The sequence below is a fragment of the Gymnogyps californianus genome, chromosome 2, assembly GCF_018139145.2.
Source record: "Gymnogyps californianus isolate 813 chromosome 2, ASM1813914v2, whole genome shotgun sequence".
In the NCBI taxonomy this organism is placed as follows: Eukaryota; Metazoa; Chordata; class Aves; order Accipitriformes; family Cathartidae; genus Gymnogyps; species Gymnogyps californianus.
In genome coordinates, this window is record NC_059472.1 from 13,043,093 (window position 1) to 13,059,985 (window position 16,893).

The following is a 16,893-nucleotide window of genomic DNA, read 5'->3' on the forward strand; positions in this document are numbered from 1 at the left end:
TTACTGTCTCTGTTTCACTAAATCATATTTCAGCTTAAGACAAGCTTTGTGATCTGCGCGTCTCTGGGGAAGGTCTGACAGCTGCACTGTGACACCACCTCCTGCTGGTGATAAAAGTACTCAAGAAAATGACCTGCTTGTGGGTGGGAGCCTTGTCTTCTCTGATCGGTTGCAAAATCGTAAAGGCATTTGCTTTGTCTCTGTTTATCACCACGAGTTTTGACAGTCTGTGTCCTTCCTGGGCTGTTATAATTTTATAGCTTTTTTTGTATACTTGATTATTCATCCTTTATTGTCTTCTGGGAGGAAGTATCCTTCTACTCACCCTCAAACTTTGTGGGATTGATAGAGATCACTTACTTTTCCAGGGGTAAGCTTGGTATTCTGCAGTACTCTCTCTCTCCAGCCAGAGGTGCACAGCTGCCAGAATTCCTTTTGAGGCTCTTACCTCAGCTGATTTGGAGACACATTGAGCATCCTCTGAATGACTCTTCTGGTCCTCATCGTTCATCTGACTGCACTTTCCCTGTTGGTTACCATAGAGGCACCAAAGATGATCATGGACTCGGTACATAAGGCACTGTGTGAATTTGTTGTGCTCCTTGAACTGGGAAGTCTTGGTCCATACTAAATACACCAGATAGAACAGCGTGGCAAGTGTGTACCTTTTGATTTTGCTCCAGCTGCATAGAGAGTCAGCGGAACAGCCAGGAATATGAAATCAAATGCTTCTGAAACGCTTCATCTTGCATTCCTATTGCTTTGTCTTGGCAACAGCTCCTCTCTCAACACAGCTCGGTAACGTGGTGTTGCCAGTGAGTTAATGAGAAACTGGACCTGTTTCTTCATTCTGTCACCTAATTGTCACATTAGGAAAACTGAGAGGCTTTAATTTTCAGAATAGCATATTGTTTGCAATACAACATAAGATTCTTTCTGTGTTTATGTATCACTGTGTACCTTATCGGGGAGGAAGACTGCTTTGCCTTGATGGTTAAGGTAGTGAGCTGAAGAGAGACACACTAATTTACAGTCCAAAGCTTCTGATATAACAAGTCACCTAATGGCTTTGTAATCCTGTTCTGCATCCGTAAAATGAAGATGATTCATATTCTCCCATGTTCTGTGCTAGGCTTAGGATGATGGATCAATTTGTACTTGCCATAGTATGGCACAGCACTGATTTTGGTGAAGGTGTTCTTAGCATTGCCATCGCCTGCAGTAGTAAATGGCTTTTCTTGTTTTGTGCGTCCCTAGATTCTTGTTTTGCCATGGATGATAGTAACAGTGTGACTTGAAATTCAGAATTGAGTCCATTGTCATGATTTTATTAAGTTAAATATGTAATATGTGCGTATTAAGCAGAAGTACTTATGTCTAAAAGGTGATGATGTGCTGTTTTCTAGGATTGAAAAGATGAAAACACTTCAGCTGCTTGTATTTTTCAAGCACACTTTTTTGGTGATGAAAGGAGTTCTGTTTGCAGCAGTGGCTCACCCTTTTATCATCTGGAACGTGATCTAGGAGGAGTGATTACAACACTTGTGAGCAAAAGTTGCGTAAAAGGAGCTTTAACTGTAGGATGCTGGCAAGGCCTCTGCAGAATCTTGTTGATGTTGGAGGGGAAAAAAAGTGATGATGAAACCTTAATTCTGGTGCCTGGAGGTGGTTTGGTTTTTTGTTTTGTCCCCACCCCCCGCCAAGGACAAAGCCCTTGCAAAATGCCATTAGAGTTCAATCAGCTCTTAAGGCCAAGTTTCTCTGGACTACTAACCAGCCATAAGTCTCCCGTGATGACGATCATGGCAACTGGAGGCAGTGTTTAAAATCAAAACCACCACAAGCAGTCTTCTTGCATCTGAATGTTTACATTTATTTCTTAAAAGGGATGTGTGTATTTAGTCCCTGGACTGGCCATGGGTTAAAGGACAGTGAGTGGATCCCTATGTTAATGTTTTCATTGACTTGTCATTGTAACCAGAGGTGTGAGGATGCTGCCTGTGCCAACCCTTGCGCTTGCCAAGCTGCTTGGTAAATCTCTTCACACTACAGAGTTCAGGTCACTTTGCAGTAGCTAGTTAAATGTAGAAAGTTTCTTTGCAGTAGTGTTTCCCTTTGCTTTCAAGTTAGCTTATCGGTTAGCCATAGTTAACCCTAACAGACCCCCTCAGCCTGTTTTAAAATCGGAACACCCTCACCTACTCCAACTGGAAAGGCTTTTTGTAGTACTTGTCTTCATTAAGACTTACTTGACTGGCACCGCTCAGTGTTAGTGCTGTAAAAACTCTAGCAGGCCATCGGGTACAAAGTTCATTCACAGTCACAAGAGGGGAGAAGATTAAGGGGTCTTCCTACTGCCCGTCCCTCCCTGTGCAGTGGGGCAGCGTGCTTCTCCTCTTGTATTAGGCTGGAGGGGCTATTGCCCTCTTTTGCAGTCCATATAGTGCCCCTCCTGCATAGTGCCGTTCCTATACATAGGAGAGGGTCTCAGATCCGTGCAATCAAAACTGTTTAGGTTGCCTGACGCTTGGGCAGCGGTGTGTGCTCATAGCCCCAAGCTGTGGGGAGCAAATACTGTGATGGAGGAATGCAACTGAGGTTATGTCGTTGCTTCTTTTTTTTAATGAAAATACAGTTTCTGTATGGTGTTGGCGGATGTATGAGGTAGAGAAGCCTAAGGTACCGATTCTTGGAATAAAAAAAATATTTTAAATCAGTCAGGAAGGGATCTAAATATGCGGAGAAGTTGGTTTTTAACTGGACTTGAGAATGCGAAGAAAAAAAATTTATCAAGGATTGTATTCATTGTCAGATCAAAGAATGTTTTTCAAAGTGCTTTCTTCCCCAAGATGGGCTCAGAAAGTGGCAGTCTCCATTCAGGCTGCAAAGAAAAGCAACGCCTGCCTCTGTCCTCATCTACTGAATCCTTAACCCCACAGCGGGTGGAGGGGCAAGATGAGACACTGGTTAGTATTTGTACCTGCAGCTGGACCCAGCGGATGAGCCTTTCGCTAGAAAGAAGCCTTGGGTGCGTGCCTGTAACACCGCTTTACCTGTCTTTTTAAGCAGTTGTTTGTTGACTCTGAACTGCCTGTGCTTATTGCTGTTACGAATTTAAGCAATTGCAAAAAGAAAATGGCAATGTGTGTGCTTTGCGTTGGCCTTGTTTGTTTTAGGGGCTCAAGCTAAGGAGTTAACTGTAACTGATGTTAACGTTTCAGTATTTTCACTTAGAAGCTTTTACGTACAGATTAATTTTCTTTAAAGCTGGTTCAAAGCCTGGATGCTAGAGGGTTTGGGTTTTTTAATGTATAAATGAGTAGGAAAGTTAGTCTTGTCCTGTTCTCTGTTCTGTCTCGCCCTTCTTCCCCAAAGTATGTAATTTAAGATAAAAATCCAATTAATGTTGAAAAAGTACAGCAAAGATTCTGGGGCAGCATCAAGAAGCTTGAACACCCCAAAGCTTTATGCAACTGATAGCATAAAGAGCTGTTATTGTTCTTTCAGCCCTTGTGTTGTGTAAATTCAGAAAACAGATTAAATCTTGCAGGGACTGATATTCTTAGAAGATCCTGGTCAGGATCTACGATCAGGAGAGCAAAAATTTTGCAAGAGTTCAAACTTTTGCTGAAATTAGAAGTGCTCTGGATCATGCAGTACACCAATATTTACTTTTTTCTACTCTACAGCTCTGTCTTAGCAGTATTCAAACCTAAGCACAGTCTTCACTTGTTCACAGGGATGGATGTGCTCCTTTCTAGTTGTGCAAACGCCTGGTTTGGCTTTAGTAGTCCAAGGTGCACATAGCCAGGGGCAGGGGCTCCCCAGGGAGGCCAGCACACCTAAACACAAAAAAAAATCAGTGGGAACTGAGTTAAGAGGAAGGAGAAGAGTGTCAGGTGTGACCTGACAGTCAGCTTGCTTTATTTAACTCTCCTTAGTTGGCTGTGTTGAGCTGGTAGGGTTGCACAACCCAGAAGGGAGTAGGACAGACAAGGATGAAGATGTGGCCGAATCATTTTGAGGAGCCCTGGTTTGGCACCTCTCGGGTACAGCCTTTCCCAGGGAGTTTCAGAGAAGCTTCTTGGGATGTAAACTGCTGTTCCTGAAGGCTGTAGAGGGGAAGGTAGCTCCTCATCTGAAAATAAAGGGGTACAACCTCGGTGTGTGCGGAGGGAAGGTTCCTAGCTGGAGAGCAGACTTGTGTGTGCTTGCAGTGTGTGCAGGTTTCAGTGGAATAGAATCGGAAAGAAATTTTGTGTGTAGGGGGAGTTTTTGCAACGTGAGAATATTTCATTTGGATGATACTGATGAGGATGAAATGCTTCAGGTTTTTAGTTCTCAAATGACTTTTTAGTTAGGTTAGAAGATACGATGGGTTTTCTGTTTGCTTTTAGAGCCCAAATCAACCCTTAAAAGCTGAAATCAGAGCCTGCTGTTTTGATTGGGGCAAAACACTTCTGCAGCCTTTGTTTCCAGAAGTGTTGTGGTGGTGGCTTTTCACTGCAGTAGGCAAAAAAAATTGGTGTTTGTGACTCTTGCCTGATACGGGACTGGCATGTTGGAAAAAGGCCTAATTTGGATCATTGTCAACACGTTTCTGTCTCCTTTGTTCTGTTAGCAGGGAGTACCTGGAGAGGTTTAAGAACCTATAGCTTCTGGGTGGAGAGTTTCTGCATTCCTGGTGAAAGCTTCCTAGCATGTCTGCTGCTCTCATTGGGGTAGTTACAATCCAATTTTTAGTTTTCCTCTATATTTTAGTTAGAGCAGTATTATTTCATTTAAATCTCCCTTCCCTCTTTTTGATCCGAAACTGCACTCAAAGAGTTAGGGCCAAATTTAATGTTTCACAGTAGCACAGGAGGAAGAAGAGGGATATTCTCAGCTCTACTGCATCATACCTGCACCCGCTGCCTGTGTTCTGCAGAGGCAGGGAAGACTTACAGGAGTCATCAAATGCACCTGCAAAATGTAAATCCTCATCCATTTAGAAAGCCTGAGCAGGCTGTAACAGGGACTCTTCATCCATTGCCTGCCATGACAGCTGTCGTATATAAAGAAGAGCTCGAAACCATTTTCAGAAGTTGAGTCTTGATACTTAAAATCATGTGCCCAGTAGCAATATTGGTTTTATAGCAATTTATAATCTTTTCTTGCCTCCTCTGTTGGCTGTCATGCAGGCAGTAAATTACCAGTCTCTCTCCCCCCCCCCCCCCCCCCCCGCCCCCCGTAGGTGATAACCAGTTTAATACCTCTTCCCTTGCTTACATCCATCTCTGTTTTCCAGATATCAGCTACTTGTTCTCTCAGATGGTCTGATGAATGTAACTAGTTAAACTCAGAGTAACTGTCCTCAAATGCCATACGTGCTTTTGGAGCCTGCTGTGGCTATTTCAGAAGAAGAGCTTTTGTGCTTTCGGTCTTACCCTTTCTTTTTCTAGCTGTGTTAACTGAGTGTCTAATGAATTTTCCAAACCTTCTCCTTGTTTCTGTTCGTCAGAGCCACCCCATGAAGATGTTCGTGGGCTGTTTTGGGAGCAGAGGAGTGTGAAGGGCCACAGCAATGGCATGTCCTTGCAGACATACCACTCTTGCCAAGCAGAGGGGAAGCTATTAACCAAACGGTGAGCTCTGCTTGCTTCTCACCTAGACTGTCTGGCACTGGGAGGTCTCACCAAACTATGGAGTCCTTGGACGGACCATTGCCTTCACACGAAATGGATTTTGGGGGTTCACAGAGCCACCTTTTAAGAAACAGCTTTTCTCATCTCTAACAATGCATTTTCCCCCTCTCTTGCACCCATCACTCTGTCCTTTTCAAATGATGAATCCTTCTGTGTAATGTGTTTTTTAGGAAAAGAAGAAAAAGCAAGAGTAATGATACAAGTTGATGCCATTTAACCTTCCTGGGCAAGGTAATAGTAACATTGAAGGAGAAAAATCCTCTATCATCAGAGGTGTACATGGTGTGGTGATATTGCACTTAAAGGTCTAGTAAATCTCTAAGAACTGTATCAGTCTAATTTCTTGAAAGCAGACAGATAACAATAGGCCCTACAGCTGTATTATTTGGTTGAGTAGCTGAGTGAATAGGGGGACATTTTAGCTGGATACAATCCCTGTGCTGAAGGATCTCAACTCACCGGGACCAAATAATTACTGTATAATTTAATGCCAATACAAACAACCTAAGTTAATGCTTTCACTCCCCTATAGAAACGCTTTGTCCTCTGAATCTGCTCCTGCCAGTTCCTCAAAGTCGTCCTACAGATTTCTGTGTCCCCTCGTGCGTCTTAAATGAGATCAGTAACTTCCTAGGCTGGCTCTAGTGGAGTGGCTCGCTCCACAGAGCTGCTCTCTGAAGCCAAAAGCGATGCAATCCTAAGGAAATCCTGCTGAGTAAGGAGAGTTTCTGTTAATATGTAATCGAGTCGTGATAAGACCAGCTAATAAAGATAAGGTTCTCAGCAAGTGGCACGGGACAATGAGCAGGGAAATGGAGTACGGAAAACTCTGTGATTAATCATGAGCCCTGGCTGCATTGTTCAAAGAAAAAAAACACCCAAAGAGGATGCGTGGGCATGTTACTGAAGGGGAGGGAAAGCAGGAGGAATCTAGGGAAAAGAGTAGCAAGCAGGAAAGCGACTGTACCTCTGTGACCGTGACGGCAGCACCCTGACCCTGGGGAAGGCTATTTAAGAATAGTTTAGTCTTGATGCCTCCATAGCTGAAAGGCCAGAGGGAATTCAATCCCACTCGTATGGGCTGATTTGTTTTTTAACGCGTGGAGATGAGCTTGTTCCTGCTCGCTCTCAGGGGGCTTCGGTGGAACACGAGGGGCCGGGCAGCGGAGGAGCTCAGGAGGAGCACGCTGCCCTGGAAGAGCCCATCGGCAGGGGCTGGAGCAGCGGGGCAGGGCTGTGCATCTCCCTCCAGCCAGAGCGAGGGGCAGGACGGCACACAGCATCTCCTTTATATTTGGTGATCTTTAACTCAGCGCTGTTGCCACTGCCAAGATCACTCACGCTGGATACGTACCACGCTGTTATCGCTGCTATTTTTTTTTGACCCAAGGTGTAAATTAATCTGTGGGCCAAATCACTCGCTATCTGGCCTATAAAGCTTTAATCTTTTCCCCTTTCAGAGGAGTATCTTAAAATTGCAGGCTGTGTTAAAGTAAATGCTAAAAAGTAAGCTTACTTACTCTTAGATGTTCTTTGTTGGGCAGGGAGCAATCGTAAACTGTATGTTGCCCAAATGAGGGCAATTCTGTGGACTTGCATTTATTTTCGAGTATGCCACTGTGTGTCAGGCTTCAGCTTTGCTACGTGTTTGCCAGAAAACAGCCACTGACTGGTACTGCAACCCCAGTAAAGAGCTGGTGAACACGAGTGGAAAGGGTTGGAAGAAAGAAGTATATTGGTACCCTGGATCTGCAAGCCCTCTTTCTGAATAGCAGCTGCAATAAATAGGATGTGGGCATAATTTTTTTTTTTCCCCTACCCCTGTACATCTGTCTTGCAACCTGAATGGTGATGGTTTTAAGAAGCTAGTAGTCTGGGTCGTATTTGAAGCACCGATCTAGTGTTGAACAAGCATAAGTGTCAATTAAGAAATTGCTATCTGCACATGATAATTCAGGAAGAACATCATTCCAAAGAAGTGCTGATCTTTCTTGTCTGTGAGTTTGTTTCTTGGCTTGCTTAGGGTACTGGTGGCTGTGGTTCGGGAGTAGCAAATTAAAATCAGTTATGTAAGGCATGGGAAGTAGGGCAGTTCTAGCTTGCATCAAGAAATGGATGGTAAAAGCCTGATAAGCTCTGAGTAGCTCTTATATTTAGTCTTATGCTTGTTACATTTAAAAAAAAATTATTGATGCTGCGAAGATGAATTAAGAACTTTAATGTGCAGGATGCTGAGGAGACATCGGTTTTGGCTCTGCTATCAGAGAACTGGGATGAGGCTCGCTGAGTATTGCTGAAAGAGCCTGTTAGCAACAGGCCAGCAGGAGCTGTTCATGTAAAAACTGCTCCATGCCTGCATCCTTCAGTTCTTTTGCAACTGTTTAGGTAAATCAGCAGCTTTTGCCAAAAAGTCAGGATTAGGAGGAGAGCTAGGAGTTATGACTCTGGCAGGCTGAGGCTGCAGATGGCCACAAACAGTGGCTCTGGGAGAGGTGGGAATTGCTCTTTTTCAGAAGGGGTGTCGACACTATGGTGAAAATTTAAACACCATGTGATTTTGCTTGTTGAAGGTCAGTGCGGCAGCATCTGCAGCTATCCTGAATTGGTGGGTGGTGCTTTTACTGAGCGAAACCATTTCTCTCCTGCCAAGGGCCACCTGGAAGTTATTTGTGAGCAGAGGAGGAAAGCTTCAGTAACCTGTATGACTTCAGTTCCCAAGTCACTCATATAAAAAAAAAAAAAGAAAAAAAAAATCTCCTTCTAAATGAATAAGGGGGGAGTAAGAGACTCAAGAAAACAATTCAAGCCCCTGAAAGGCCAAACACATCATCAATAAGCCCGTTCTGCGGCATGACTTGCTGCTGCCCAGCTGAGGACAAAGCGCTGAAGACATCCTTCAGTGCCACCACCCCACCGCCTGCTCGCTCGGAGAGAGGCGTACTTCATCTCTGTTCAGATGCTGAAATGCCCTTGAAAGCAAAATCCCCAGAGAGAAGGTGGTTTGGAGATAAATTTGCGTTTGGCAAAACCCTGCCTGTGCCGCAGGGCTGTAATGTGCTGCGGCAACAGTAGCCGGCACTCTGGGACGGTGCTTAACGTAATTACACCGCGGCACTTTGTGGCCAACACTGATGCTCGGTCCACTGTCCTTCCCTCAGACGGCATACAATCGGTGTCTGTGAGTCTGAAAAGAGAATGGTGCTGCCCAGGTTCAAGCGTAGGCCAAGTATGAAGAAAACAAAACAAAAACTCGGAGGCCTCCTGTGACTTAGACGGGCAAAACTCCCGCGCCGGAGGACAAAACTGCGCTCTTTGGATAAGCGCTTATCGTTCTTGAAGCTGGCACAGCAGAGCAGCCCATGCTTCAAAAAGCAAAGTAATTAATTCTCCTTGCTCCCAGCCGCAGCAGTCTCCATTGTGCAATGTTGCACTGCAACCGGGCATGGAGAAACTTTCTTTCCAATCCAAAGAAATATTCATTTTTTTGCTCTGACACAACAGGGTTGGTCTTCCTTTTAATATTACTGAAGACAATGTCTGCCTTGCCTTTCCATGACCTTCAGCCTGTGGCTTCGTGTTAAAATTTCCATCCCCCCACATTCAAACGCTGGCATTAAAAAGAAAAAAAAAAAGATTAAAATTCCTTTTGTTTAAATCCCTAATAGGGAGCCTTAGAGTATGCTGCCCTTCAGACGTGGGGCTAGGGCTTGGCTTGTGCTCCTGGCCCTGGGGTGTTCACCTGGGCTCTGTCAGCATTGTGGAGAGTGCATCAAACCCACAGAGCTCCCACCCCAACCCAGGTGCTCTCTGCCCGCTGTTTGCCCAGCTGTGGTTGAAACCTGGTGGTAGCTGAACTTGGGCTGGAGGAAAGTTTGGAGCTATGCTTCCCACTCTGGGGTACTTCTGCTCTCCCTCTATATAATGGGGCTAACAATGCCAAAACAACTGGTATCCTATTTCTGTCACAGCTGCTCCAGATGTGTCCTTCGTTCTTAGCATGGGCAGTGCCTATTTCTATCTCCAAATGTGTCACAAATAACAATAAATAACAACATCAGTCGATCAAATTTAGTGCTGATTTAAATCCGTGGTTGCAGGGAGCCTCCCTGGCTTTTCAGGGCCAGCTCCCCTGCTCAGCATCCTCCCCTCGCCTGGAGGCAATTTTGGGGGAGAGCATGGGGGGAACATGGCCCTTCAGGTGAGGCAGCAGCCGATGGGGCTCAACGATTGAAGCTATGGCCAACCCAAGTGAAAGTAAATGTTCAAAAGTGCCTTGGGAGAACCTGGAGCAGAGTTGTAGGCAACAGACCATCAGAGAGCAGCCAAATAAGCCTGAATTTGTGTGAAATCCCGGCTACAATGAATAGGCACTGGGGAAGATCCCTTTATGAAGAGGTTTAACAGTCAGGCGGTAAGACATGTCGCTGCTGTTTAATGCGTGGCTTGGGAGCACATCGAGGCAGGAGGCAAAGTCAAGTATTTCCACCTCACCGGAGAACTGCATCATCATTCACCAGCATTAGCTGAGGGCCCCAGCGCTGAGATGAGAGGGACCGCTGGGGTTAGAGGACGACAAAAAAGAAAAATATGTCAGATTCGAACACATAGGTACAGATGTATGTTAAATGCCACCATGTGGCAAAATGCCTTTTGGTATTAGTGACTGCGTGAGCAGTTCGGAGAGGCCAAAGAGGCTGAATGGCTCCGTTGCTCTCAAGCTGAGGAGATAGCGATGCTCTGAATACCGAGAGGGATTTAATCACACATGCATGCTAATGTGTTATAAAGCACCACGGGACACGCCATGAGCTCCCGCTTTAAAGGGAGGAGAAATTCCCCATCCATGGGAATAAAAGAGCCGCTGCAGCAGTGGCCAGAAATGCCAGCTGGGCTGGGGGGAGCACCCGGCACCTTCCACGGGGCCCCCCATAACAAGGGTTGCTGGAAATGGGAGACAGGGAAGATGTCTAGGCAGAGACTTAAAGGTGGAGGGAATTAAGGCAGGAAGGTGAAAGCTTTGCCTGGAGAGCTGCGCCGGGGAAGAGAGATGTCCCGGCGGGATCATGCGGGATGTGGGTCCCTCAGGAGCCCTAGTCCTGGCTCACTCATTTCTGCCCTTAGGTCTTTGCCTCTTGGAAAGGGAAAGGCTTTGGGTGAAAGAGTAAGAAACACAGGCAAAACAGCAATGATTTGATACAAATATAAAATGAAGCTTCCTTGCTGGAAGTCAAGACAAGGCCAAGCTGAACTCCAGCTCTTGCCTTTAGCATTTATTCTGCAGTCTTGTGAATAACTACATATGTCTCAGTTTCTCTGTCCATAAACTTGGGTTTATGGTATTATTCCTTTAACTGTCTCATAGATGTGTTGCAAACCCAATGATTTTTTAGATTAAGATTGCTGCATGCTAAATTTTACATGATATATTGCACTGGGATGATCTTTTAAGAAAGGGAGAAAAAAGAGTAAGAAGAAGAGTTTGCGTGATGAAGAAGCTTCATAGATGTCCCACTTACTGTGCCTGAGCCAATTTGCTGGCTGTGTGGTTCTCACAGTGCACTCAAATTATGAGAATTGTAATATAATTAGAACTACCATTTTGGAGCATCAGGTCTGATGGAAATAAGAAAACATGGGAAAAACCCTGCTTTTGCTTACTGCACTCTAGATGTGTGCCGTGTGATTAGGTCTGACAATTACCCAGTCACTCAGCTCTTACCTCCATCCTTGCTAGAGCTTGCACTAGTCTGATTGGGATATGGTTCAACTGCGTAACACCCGAGAAACCCTGCCTTGGTTTTTTATGCTGCTTTTTCATTCCTTCGCCGTGTATCTCACATTCTCTTGCTCTCGATACATTCACTTTTCCTGCTGTACTATGAATATTTTCAGAATTGTGCTTAAGAGTCATAACAGCTTTCCATTAGTTACTGATCAAATGAGTACAGAAGTCCTCACTTTCGCTGCTCTAAATGGTCTCAGGTCTTTCTTTTTCCTCAGGAGATGATTTTAAAAGTTCCTTTCCATCACTGATGTGCTCTTTCCTTGCTATCAGGATGCCAAATGGACTTCCTACAATGTTGCCTTATGTGCCTTTGTAATTAATTCTTTTCCCCCTTCTGTAAGCTAATAAGATTTCAGGATGTGTCTTTTTGCTACCTAACAATATCTGAGGGCTACAAGAAGATGACAGGGAAAGTTTCAGTGATTAGATTTCTGCTAATGGCGAATATAATGCGTAAGTATTACTTTTAGCTTGGTTGCCGTTTTACCTGTGTATTTCTCTAGATTATGTGGTTATCACCACATAATTATCATTATGGTCATAATCACAAAGATTTCTTGCATAACCCAGCACTTCCCCCCCCGCCTGTGATGGCCCACATGGTGCTGGGACACCCCTTCTTCTGAGAGTGATCCCCGCAACTGCTGGGCTTCACCCTGCAGATGCAGACTCCCTGCACCACTCACTGGCTGACTTTCAAAGCAAGCGATGCATTAAATGAAATTCCCAAAGGTCAACATCAGAGATTTGAGGTTAGAAATAGTGCCACTGCAGCAATGTGGTTGAAAAGAGCTTTTTTTCTTAAAAAAAAAAAAAAAAAAAAAAGAAAATAATCATTTGGACTGCAGAGAGGTTCGTATACGCTGAAGTTTCTGCCCCAAAACTTCCCAAGGTCAGGCTGGATGGGGATTCGAGCAACCTGATCTAGTGAAAGATGTCCCTGCCCATGGCAGTGGTGTTGGATGAGATGATCTTTGAAGGTTCCTTCTGACCCAAACCTTTCTGTGATGCTGTTATTCTCTGCTGTCCGAGTGGTCTCTCACCATGATCACATTCAATAAGGCTTCTGTCTGACCTGTCCTAAATTGTACCTGTGTTATTATATGCTTGGAGTCCCCAGATCTCTGACAGCAGTAAGGAGCTAACAGCAGCTCATTTACTGAGCAGCATCCTTCCCAGCATCTTATGGACCAGGCAGGAGAAGTAATGTGTGTATATAACGAAAACCCATCCTCTCGTCAGCATACAAGCAGACTAAATTAAATAGAGGCCACATAATTCAAGTTGCTCCTGGCTTCCAAGTGATAGATTTTTCTACAAGCCACATTTAAAAAAACCAACTATTGCACAAGTGCAAAAATCTGACTTTTTTGTGTGTTTTTGTGTTAACTAGATTTTATCTGATTAGAACATTTCAAGAGACTTAGGTTAAAACACATTGTGAAAGAGTCAATCAAAACCTGAGCACCAGGGACTGCTGGCCCCGGGGAACCCTGCCCAGGAAAGGCTGTCCTGAGCCGTCCCCTCACTGCGGGACTTTGCCAGGCGCAGGGCCCCGCTCTCAGCCACGCACCGTGGTGCAAACGCCAGGCTCCTGCACCGGGGAGGCAAGGCTGTGCGGGAGGAAACTCGGTGTCAGCAGCCTGTTTTCATCCGTGTGCAACAAAACCCCACGGCCAAGGCCGTCCCTAATGGCTGCCGCGTACAAACAATGTCCCGATTGTGCCTCGCCACTTGGACTCTCCTAGAAACGCAGTCACTGCGTCGGTATTAATTAAAAACAAAGCCTGCTTGCATGCCCAGTTTGTGAACCCGTTCCGGCAGCCACACTGAAGCAGTCTTTTGTGGGGACCTGGGTTGCTTTAAGCTGAAGAAAAGGGGCCACCGGATCGGCTCTCCCTGATGAAACCCGGTGTCTGAAGGTTTGGTATCACACCACAACCTGCCTGCACAAACCTACCCGGTGCTGCTGTTCCGCCGCCGCCAGCAAAGGCCATGCCAGTCTTTTGCAAGCCCATTTGTTTGCTGTGGGAGAGCTTCAGCTTTATTATCTGTGCGATGACAGACTCCAGGGCAGCTGCTATTGTTTTATATGAATTGCACAGATCTTAAAGCGCCCCAGTCCTGGCCCCTAATCCTACTGGGTCTGGAGCTGTACAAAAACAGAAAACCCAGGTGGGTCTTGTTCTTCCTAAACCTCCTGCTGAGCTCCCTGGGAGCGCTGCTGGTTAAGCAAAGTAGGTCAGTGCTCCAGCCACACAGATGTACACGCACGTCAGACGGGAGAGATGCAAACTGGAATATTAAGCCGCCAAGTGGCTGTTAAAAACTGTGCACAAGGGCAATTAAAATATTAGCATCCTTTCATGTAAGCAAAGCAGACAGAAGTGGCAATTAGTTTCAGTTACAACTTCGGAGTCCTGGAGGAGCGTCCTCGGAGGCATCTTCTTTTTGGCCACCTGACGCTTGCATCCATTGATTTGACAACCCGCGCGGGGGGTATGGATGTGACTGCGCGGGCACCCACCTCCACGCACGCCCGAGTACGATGCGCAGCATCGCGTACGATGGGACATGTGCATAGTCACTGTCAGGCTGCCTTTGCTCGTGGACGAGCCGAGGTTGCTTCCCCACTTCTTGCTGTTGGCCCGTGACATGAAAACGCAGCAAGCACAAGCGCTGCCCCATCCAGTCACTCCTCTTCGGCACTGAACTAGACAACTTTATTGTAAGGAAAGTCGCCGAGTGCTTGCTGCCGCCCACTGCAAACCTCCTTCAACACTTAAATGTTGTGCTGATGATTAATAAAAATAACTCCATATGGGTGAGTCATGGGGACAGTTTCATTCATTCATTCATTCATTCATTCATTCAGGTTGTCATTGCAACCAAAATAAAGGTGCCCCCCAAAGCCCCATTCCCAGGCGCTATCTGACCCCCTCGCGCAGGGAAGAGCCATCTAACACTGGGCAAATGAACATCAGTAGTTCACTGAGTTCACTTTAATCTGGTTAGTGCTTGCCAAGCCGATTACTGCAAAACCAGTTACAACCCTAATCACGGCTCTAAAGACACTGAGCTCTTTGCACCAAGGAGAGCTGGTGGGGGCCGAGTTTGGGTTTTAAATGTGTCCTGGTTTCGGCTGGAATAGAGTTAACTCTCTTCTTAGTAGCTGGTACAGTGCTGTGTTTTGGATTTAGTGTGAGAATAATGTTGATAACACTCTGAGGTTTTAGTTGTTGCTAAGTAGCGCTCATCCTGAGTCAAGGAGTTTCCAGTTTCCCATGCTCTGCCAGCAAGCAGGTGTGCAAGAAGCTGGGAGGGAGCAGAGCCGGGGCAGCTGACCCGAACTAGCCAAAGGGGTATTCCATACCATGGAACGTCATGCTTAGTATATAAAATGGGGGGAGTTGACTGGGAGGGGTGGATCGCTGCTCTGGCATTGGTCAGCAGGTGGTGAGCAACTGCATTGTGCATCACTTGTCTTTTTTTTTTGTTGTTGTATTCTTTTTCATTACAATTATTATTATTATTAGTAGTGTATTTTTATTTTTACTTTAGTTATTAAACTGTTCTTATATCAACCCACAAGTTTTACTTTTTTTTCCCTTTCCTCCTCCCCACCCCACTGCGAGGGGGGAGGGGGAAGCGGCTGCGTGGTGCTTAGTTGCTGACTGGGGTTAAACCACAACAAAATGGAATTTAAAAAAAAAAAAGAGACAAGAAAAAGGTTACCAAAATGTTTAGCCTTTGTTTTATTGAGTTACAACAAATGAGCAACAAGTTAGAAAAGTTGGATTTATTCAAACTCCCTAGCATCCTATGTGTGCAGCGTACTGAAAGGTGGGCAAGTTTTCTGAACCCAGCTCATCAGAGGAACGCACCGGACGGCTCTTGCACCCGCTTGCCTACGCACCCACGCTCCCCCTCCTCCTCCTCACACGTGCATGGACAGACACTCCCACACAAATCCAAATTAGTATTTGGAAAAAAGTGCACTCGGGAACCTAGGATTGATCTAAAAATTTAGTGGCAAGGGTTAATCAGAAATTTATGTTGTGCGCTACAACATCTAAAGCTGGAGGGCAGACTGTTGGTTATGGTGTCCATCATTGTACCAGCCGAAGAAACACAAGTTCGGATGATGAAGCATCTTCATTTCCTCGCTCCAACCCCTCTGGGGGTTGTACTGCATGTTTAAACAAAAAGCACTAACCACCCCCCCGCAAAAAAGGCATTCTAGCCACATCTTCAGAGACCCACAGCTGAGGCTGGCTTGTGAAAAGTGAAGTACAGGAGCTGGAGAAGACTTGCCTTGTAGGAGCACGGAAAAGCAGAGATTTAAATACTTCAACCAGTAGCAGGTGGCCATAAAACAAAACAAAAAAGTCAAAACAACAAGAAAAAAAACCAAACTCCAACCACTCCAGAACAGCCTTCCCCAACCCCGTAACATGTTTAAGTGGGCTGAAATGTAAACTGGGGTGGGGATCTGGGCTCAGATGTTGATCTGCACCAACAAGACTCCACAAGATTGCAAATCCGTCTTAAAACGCTTCAGAAAAAAAATCTCCTCTCCCTCCCCCACAAAAGACACTTCCCTCCCCCAAACCAACCCCCAAATTTTGCAATGGCATTATATGCAAGAATAACTTGCACCTATTAAAAAGTTAACAAAATTTCCACGTTGTACAAATCTGTTCCAGTAGAGGAAGAGGCCGGGCAGGAAAGTGGGTGGGAGAGAAGCTAAGGAGAAACCTATGTACAAGGACCCTTTTCTCTTTCTTTCTTTCTTTTCTCTTTTAATGCAGTAGTAGGACTTTGGCACTATAAACGATCCCATGATGATGCTCCACGAGAGTATTTCTCACTGTGCCTCCGCAAGAGCAGTTTGAGACTTGGAGTCGCAACACGCTATCTCACCCCAGGCAGGAAAATAGAGTTTTCTTCTATTTTCAGACAGCATTTCCCCTTCAATGTCAGGACAGTGCAGCTGAGGAGTACCCCTGCAAAAATTATAAAAGCAGCATATTATTTTTGAAGGCACTATGAACAACTATTTGAGCTGTCCACTAACACGGTGTCCAGTTTACATCCCTGCACATGCAGTAGCACTGTATTTTGTATTAACCATATCCTGAAACCTATCCCTATCACAGCCTGATACTGCGGTAGGGTGCTGGATTTTTGCTGTATATAACACCCAGCTAATAACACCCTATAGATTTCTAACAGGGACATACAGCCCAGCCTTGACTCTGCTGATCCCTCAGTACTACACACCCCGGGCAGATCCTCATGCTGGCTCAAAGACGATGTGCACATGGGTTGGGGGCAGCTACTCCGTGACCACAGGATGGATGGTGCTAAAGGCAAGAAGACTTCAGGTTGTTCTTCCCTGGTAAATCCTCTCATTAAATACTT

At 45.5% G+C, this 16,893-nt stretch overlaps 1 protein-coding gene across 2 annotated transcripts in view; it reads right to left on the bottom strand.

The window, feature by feature from the left end:
* Positions 1–16,079: 16,079 nt before the first annotated feature.
* ZHX2 (zinc fingers and homeoboxes 2) overlaps positions 16,080–16,893 on the bottom strand; it is a 76,636-nt gene continuing 75,822 nt past the window's right edge. For both annotated transcript variants that reach the window (XR_007766046.1, XM_050891521.1), the window contains exon 3: positions 16,080–16,475. The gene's annotated coding sequence lies outside the window, so the exon portion shown is untranslated. The remainder of the gene's footprint in view (positions 16,476–16,893) is intronic.